General features: G+C 51.0%; 1 pseudogene; it reads right to left on the bottom strand.

Moving 5' to 3' along the window:
- Positions 1-707: 707 nt before the first annotated feature.
- Positions 708-7,182, bottom strand: LOC119215083 (ubiquitin carboxyl-terminal hydrolase 2-like; annotated as a pseudogene).
- Between the last annotated feature and the right edge of the window lie 235 nt (positions 7,183-7,417).

The following is a 7,417-nucleotide window of genomic DNA, read 5'->3' as shown; positions in this document are numbered from 1 at the left end:
AAATAAGTAAAACATTTATTTACCATCGCTATGTTTCTTCAGGTCAGGTGATCATCGGCTTCCTCCTCCGGGAACCATAAAACTGCACAGGACTGCATCGCCGATGAATCATTATGATAGATGTCTAAATGAAGGGACTATCTGTGATGTATATATTATGATAAATACCAGCCCCATTTACATATGCCAGGTTCACATCGTATCACTGATGCCACTAGCTCTGTGTGTGTGTGTGTGTGTGTGTGTATTCCTCACTAAAACGAATATGCTCGTCTCCTGATTTTGAAGCGAGCTGAAAGTCCTCACATGAGATGGATTGGGTTACGAATCACAATTCAGTGAATGACCACATTTCGCAGTAATGTGACAACTGAACTCAGCTTCTTGTAGTGGCCTCATGGTGAAATAGTCGCCCCGTGGGATTGCCTTGTTTTAGGAGGGTTTAAAAAAAAAAAAAAAGAAAGAAAAAGAGGCTTCCAACACTAATCTATTTGGACCACTCATTTATCCTGAAGTACCCAGCATGCACTTCAAGCTTAATGCCCTCTGCTTGTTATTCTGGATGTGCGCAAAGTTACTTTTGATCAACCTCAACTTTATCAGGTGATAATGTCATATTTGGAGTTTGTTTGTCAACTTCTAAATTAGCTGAACAACAAAGAAAAAACACCATGCAATATAAGTTAACATTGAAGTTTAATCATTTTTTGAGTTTGAACTGATAAACGCTGAAAAGTAAGCAAACATTATTGCTGCAAGAAGTACTGCTGATGCAGGTTTCTCCCCTCCCCCCATACAGCAGATTTGGTATGTCTTGTTTACTCACAGAACACTTACATTCACTGCGCTGTCCATAAATACTATACAAAAATAATATGTGCTTTGCCATAAAACAGCTTCTCTACATTAGTGGATTGCAACAAAAAAAAAAACAACGTTGCTTTGTTCAGACATACATACAGTATGCTCCTCCATCTACTGCCATTCTGTTAAATAGAATACATTGCATCTGGCACTTTCTGTGTAAGGGCATTTTTCGGTGCCGTGTCATCACATACGAATGTCCTTATGGTTGCTAGTCCATGTCCACAGGGCATGAAAGGATGGAGAAGATCCACTTGATCAGGTGCAGATTTGGGCCCAGCTGTGCTGTCTTTGTTCTTTCTACAGGGAAAACAGCCCTGCAGGGGATTTTATTCTCGGACTCACAGCTGGGCCTTTGGGCTGAATTCTACACCTTTTTTTTCTTCTTTTTCTAAATCCAAGTAGTGTCCTCGCTTTGTTGCTTCAGGTACAAGTCCAGCTGGACATCCAGAAGTCCCAAATGAGCCGCCACAATCCAACTTTTTTTGCTCTCAAAAAAACACAACAAAACAACAAAAAAAACCACATTGAGAGGAAGGTCAGTGGCCGTTTCCCCGCCATCCTGCAACACGTCTCCAACGCTCCCCATTCACAGCCTGTAATGACAGTTCTCCCTCCACAAGGGGGAGCTCTCTCTCTCTCAGCAGGCAGGCGTCCAACTCCCACCGGCGGTGCATCACCATCATCATCATCATCATCACAGACTCCCGCGGCGGGCCGCCTAAAGCCGACACGTCTGATATTTGCTGTGCGGGGGGGCGGCCAGCTCGTAGAAGAGGACGTAGGCGTTGCTGCTGCGGACCTGGCTGGAGGACACCGGGCTCACCCTGCGAGGAACGCACGGCACGCCGTCATTACTGTCCGAGAGCGACCACCGCACGCACACACACACACACACACACACACACACACACGCACACGCACACGCACACGCACACGCACGCACACACACGCACACACACGCACACACACGCACACGCACGGGCCCCGAACACAAGCCGACGCGCACTTTCCAGTCGAAATTTAGAGCTGCGAGCGTACCTGGAGTCGTTGTAGCTGTACCACTCCCCCAGCGCCGGGTTCTTGCAGTAGGCCGTGTAGTGGCCCCCCAGAGCGTTCCCCGAGTGGTTGGACACGGCGTACAGGTTGTACGAGGCGCGCTCTGCAGGGGAGACAAAGAGGAGGGCATTGCTCGTCAAATCCAGCTGAGGTTTGGGGGGGGGGGCATCGTTACCCCTCCCTCCCTCACACACTAACGAAAAACAACTCACCGCCGCTCTCCGAGGCGAACTCCCGCAGGTCCAGCTCTTTGACGGGGAAGTTGACGTAGGTGGAGAGTTTGCTGGTCCGGATGTTGGAGTCGGAGAAACGCTTCAGGTCTGAGGGGAGCATCGGGGGGTCAAGGACCAGACGCAGGTTCAAAAGCATTCGAGACGGGGGGGGGGGGGGGGGGGGGGGGGAAAGCTGGCAGTTAAAACCGTAAAGCTTCAGGCCACAAGGTCCGTTCCATTTCTGCAGAGCGTGCGCGCTAACGTGTTAGCAGGAAGACTACGTTCACACGACGCAAGGATACGAAGCACGAGGATCTGCGGGAACTTCTGGATGCTGAATCTCTTCGTGCATTTCCTCCTGGCGTTGCATCGGTTGCACGTCTGTGTGAGAGAGAGGGAGGGAGGGGGGGGGGGGGGGTGGGGAGGTGAGGTGCTGCCGCTGCACGTTACAGGTTTGCTCGCAGCGTGCGGAGGCTTCTTACCGGTCGCTCTTCCCCGTCCAACACGTCCTCTTTAGTAAAGAGCCTCAAGCAGTCTTTGAGGGTCACTTCGCCGGAGCTCTTCTGTGGAGACGGGAGAGCAAAGGACGTCCAGTCAGGAAACTGGTAAAAAAAATAAGTGAACTTTGTATTTATGAGACGCGCGATGAAACTGGACACTTTGGCCGTCAGAATTTTTTTTTTTTAAAAAGGACTTCTGACCTGTGCGACCGGTATGGACAGGTCCCAGAACGGATCAAACACTGTGGAGCGGAAGCCGCAGACGGTGCAGGTCACGGAGCTCTTCAGCTGTCCAACAAATAGATCTAAAAAAATAAAAAATAAACAAGAACAGAAAGAACACGACGTGAGATTACATTTAACACGCATGCAGATTAAAGCAAGCGATGCTGCCGGTTCGAATCCCTCACCCACGACTTTGCTGTCCTCTCGCTCCAAGTACTTGCTCCACATGCGCTTCCCCTTCTCGTCATCGCTGTGAACGGAACCAGACGGTGGATCGCAGGTCCGAATACTCGCACGCCGGCAATATTTTTGCATCTAAAAACCACCGGAAAAATGAGCGTCGACTTACGAGAGGTGGTCAAAGTCCTCCGCGGGCACCTTGGGCAGACGGTCACCCGGTTCACCTCGTTGTGGAGCCCGTCCAGTAAGAAACGCAGAAACTCCTGGGCGTCCTGCTGACTGCGAGGAGACACCAGGAGAAACGTTACTTCCTGTCGCTGTGACATCACACCGGACGGAGAGGAAAGAGGAGGAGGAGGAGGAGGACGAAGACGACAGAAGACCTACTTGCAGCCCACAAATTTGGGAGCGAATCTCTGGATCTGGCTCCTGAAATCGGAGGGACTGATGGCCTCGTTGTTCACGGAGGTCCACAGGCTCTGAGTCAGCTTTGCGAACTCTGAGGCAGAAATAACCACGAAGAGAAGAGGTTACTCCAGTTCATCGCAAACAAAAATAAAAAAAATCATCAGACACAAGGCAATGTGTTCAGAGACATCTGTGAACTTTGGCTATTTTTTTTTTTTTTTTTTAAATGGCAGCACACTCCCCCCCCCCCCCCCCCCCCCCTTAATACCGAGACCAAGCCGTGACACGGAAGGTGCTTTTACTAGATACATTGTATTAGAAGTCCTACTTTAACATCATGTTCTTATGTAGTTTATCGTGTTCTTTGGCAAATATTTGCTTCATTAATTAGCTCTTATATCGCGCCGATCACCATGCCCAATTGAACACGTCCTTGGCAACATGTGGTGCACGCGGCGACCCGCGGGAACGCCACGTGCCAACGCCTACTCTAAAAACGCCCTCTAGGAACTAAATGGTGCCTTTCATTCTGTGCCAGCGCACATTTCCAATATACTTTGAGTACCGTGTACTTTTCAGCTGCTTACATGGACAAAAATATATACGTCATTTAGTGTCCTTTAAAACAATGTCCTTCTATTAATCCAAATCACGCGCCTTTAAAGTGTCCAGTGTTGTTTCCCTTCCGGTTTTAGTGCATGTGATCAGGGTTTACAGCCCAGCAACAGGCAGCGGGTACACAAATAACACCACGTGAGCGTCATCGGGCCATAAAGTGACTCAGCCCGGAGCGCCTCCTACCTTCCATGAGAGCGGCGCTGGTCGAGCTGCTGCTGCTGCTGCTGAGGTCCGTGCGGTGCCGGTTCCTCAGGCAGTAGTCCCTCAGCTCGGGAGTGTTGCTCAGACACTGAAGGATGGAGTTCATGAAGCACTGGGGGGGAGGGAGAAGACGCGAGAAGATGAGTCTCCAAGTCAGAGGGCAGCGGGTTTCACCGGCATGCGACAAGTGAGAGGAAGCACTCACCGTGTTGCCCAGGTTCCTCAGTCCCACCAGGCCTTGTGGACTCTTGTTCTATTTCGGAAACAGAAGGAGCAAAAACAATATTTTTCGAGGTTTCCAACCGTGGAGCAAAAGCAGAGCTTTTCAAACAGCGTGCGGAGGACCTGGCAGAGACGTTATGTTACCTTAGTGCTCTGTTCCAGTTTGAATACCTGGGACTAGACTGGGCCCCCGACTTGGACTGGTCTATTCATCGTGGGTTAAGAGTCAGGAACCCAGGAATAGAGACAACTGAGCCGCTGTCCTGTGCGTCACCTCAATTACGCCATCAGATGAATACGTGATGACAACAAGACACATGGCGCCACGTCCTAAGAGCAACTTCTGCCCGACCGCGGCCCGATACAGGGAGGAGGGGGGGGGGGCATCTGACGGCCAGCAGCAGGCAGCGGGCCTCTATCTAGCTACTGTTCCACATGCTCGGATGAAATAGCGGCACAGTGCAACCCCCCCCCCAAAAAAAAAAAAAAAAAACTACCTCAAATGTCACCCTAGAAGGCCACACAGACGATGGAATAGCACTTTAATTCTGAGCCCCACTGGTCTAAACAAGATCCTTCTTCAGCACAGAGTCCAATAAGTGACGGTGTAACTTGATGACACAGAGCAAAGTCACGCTTTAACTACTCGGACGGAGGAGGAGGAGGAGGAGGAGGAGGGAGAGAAAACAACGACGGCAGCACATACGCACGCACACACACTCTGTTAAAAGGCCGGCTTCTTTCATTTAATGGAAACCGCCGTCCTCATCTTGTAGAAGACGCCGCGTAGAACGTGGCTGCAGCAACGCGTCAAACTAATCGTTCACACGTTTGTGTCAGCGGAGGAGGAACGAAAAGAGAATTGTGAAAATGCCAACAGCTCTCATGGCTTAAATCTCAAATGTTTTTCCTCCTATAATGACCCCCCCCCCCCCCCCCCCGTCCCTCTTCCCTGCCGTATTTGGAGGTGACCATATGGTGGTCAGTTGGCACGCTCAGCAGGCGGCTTGTGATGCAAAAAAAAAAAAAGCCCGACGAGGTGATGCATTCAGGTAATCTCAGCGTGCTGCGCCGTCCGCTGGTCGGGACGAATTCAGAAAGGGAGATAAGGAAGGGTGGAGGGACACAGTGTCCTCAACAGGCTTCGCGTGCCCCGGTCAAGGCCGAATTACATGTGACTAAGGAAGCAACGGTCCCGCACCGCTACGCCACTCCCTCGGTGAGAGAGAGTGAAGGGAGCGGCTCCAAATTGTCACACAAGTGTCGGCACGCAGGCCCCCCCCCCCCCAAAAGGCGTACAATCTGTGCTCAGAGGGACCTCCTCGACATCGATAGGACACATCGCGCCCAGAAGAAGAGAATGAACTAAAAGCATGCCCAGCGTGGAACCAAGCATGCATACCAGCGAGAGCACAGACCGTTAATACCAACCACCCCCCCCCCCAACCGCCCTCCCTTCAGAGAGGACACAGGCTTCAAGAACAGCCCGTTGGACCAAATCCCGTCCCGCCGTAAACACAGCAGAGTGTTCACACAACATACTCTGCAGGTGATAAGGTGTCAGTCTGGTCTCCTTATCTGGAGCTCCGTGTTACGCAACGCACTTGCCCCCCCCAATGGTTGCTTTGATGCAGGCAGCTGCTGTTCTTAACTCCGCGAAATTGTGCTCGCAGCCCCCCCCCCCCACCCCCCCTTCCATTCACCACTCGAGGGGCAGATAAGGGCCCTAAAAAGGTCAGTCGGCTCGCTGTGGCGGTTGAATAGAGATGAGAAATAATTTAAAAGATGGTCGATGATTTGGGACATTTGTCGTCTTCTTTTTAACGGCTGCAAAAAAGAGGCATTTCTGTGCAAAAACGTCTACTCATCTGCCTCCCCCCCCCCTCAAAAACAACAAGTGGCGATGACCTTAAAGTGACCTCCTGTATTTCATGGCTCTCTTCATAAGTGTAAGCGTTTTACTTTTTACTTGATCCACGGTCCAAAAAGAGAACTTCTAAGAACAAACTTTGAATATATTTAGGCCAGAACATCAGAAACAAGTTGATGAAACCAAACGGTCTCCCCCGGCTTAAAATAAATAAATACATTCATACATTTATTTGTAAAAAAACAAAAAAAGAAACATCCAATTTAAGTAGCCCGAAGGCCCCATCAGACCCCCCCCCCCCTGTTCAAGGCTCAGCCCACTTCGTGTTATATAGTTCTTGTAAAACTATATGTATACTTAAATAATAATAATAGAACCAAGCTGCCGATAGGGCCGATGCTAATGAGGGGGTGGGGGGGTGGGGGAGGGTGGGGGCGCGAAGGACTCACCTTGGCCTGGTTGATGATCAGCCCCATGAACGTGGACACCAGCTTGGACCGGGACAGCGACGGGCTCTTCCGCCGCAGCTCGGGCTTCTCTGCGGGGAAAGCGGCCGGTTCCTCCGGCACCGTCACCGTGTACGAGTGTCGCAGAGACGGCATGTCCGGCAGCGGCGTGTCGACGCGGGTCGGAAGAAAAAAAAAATCTCACTTAAAAAAAATCGATCGAAGTAATCGACCCGGCAGGCTCGACTGTCGCGTGTCTCTCGTGGACGTCGTCGTCGTCCTGCTTCTGCGGGCTCTCGGTCGCTTCTGTCCCGGCACCTGTACACCACAGCAGCCCGCCCGCGCGCAGGAGAACGAACGCGGAGGAGGCGCGTGCGTCGGAGGTTTTACTGCGTGCTGTAAACACCGCCCCCACCCGGGAAAAGGGGCGACGCCTTCACGGGCCGTGGGACATAGCGAGGCCATGAGAGAGAAAACTGGTTCAAAACGTTACAATGTAGTATAATATAATGCCGTTACAATGTAGATATATGATACATTGTAACCTGATATCTCTCTCTCTCTCTCTCTCTCTCTCTCTCTCTCTCTCTCTATTAGTGGTTCTTCATTAAG

The sequence above is a fragment of the Pungitius pungitius genome, chromosome 16, assembly GCF_949316345.1.
Source record: "Pungitius pungitius chromosome 16, fPunPun2.1, whole genome shotgun sequence".
In the NCBI taxonomy this organism is placed as follows: Eukaryota; Metazoa; Chordata; class Actinopteri; order Perciformes; family Gasterosteidae; genus Pungitius; species Pungitius pungitius.
The sequence above is the reverse complement of the archived record's forward strand: the minus strand, read 5'-3'. Positions and strand labels throughout refer to the sequence as shown.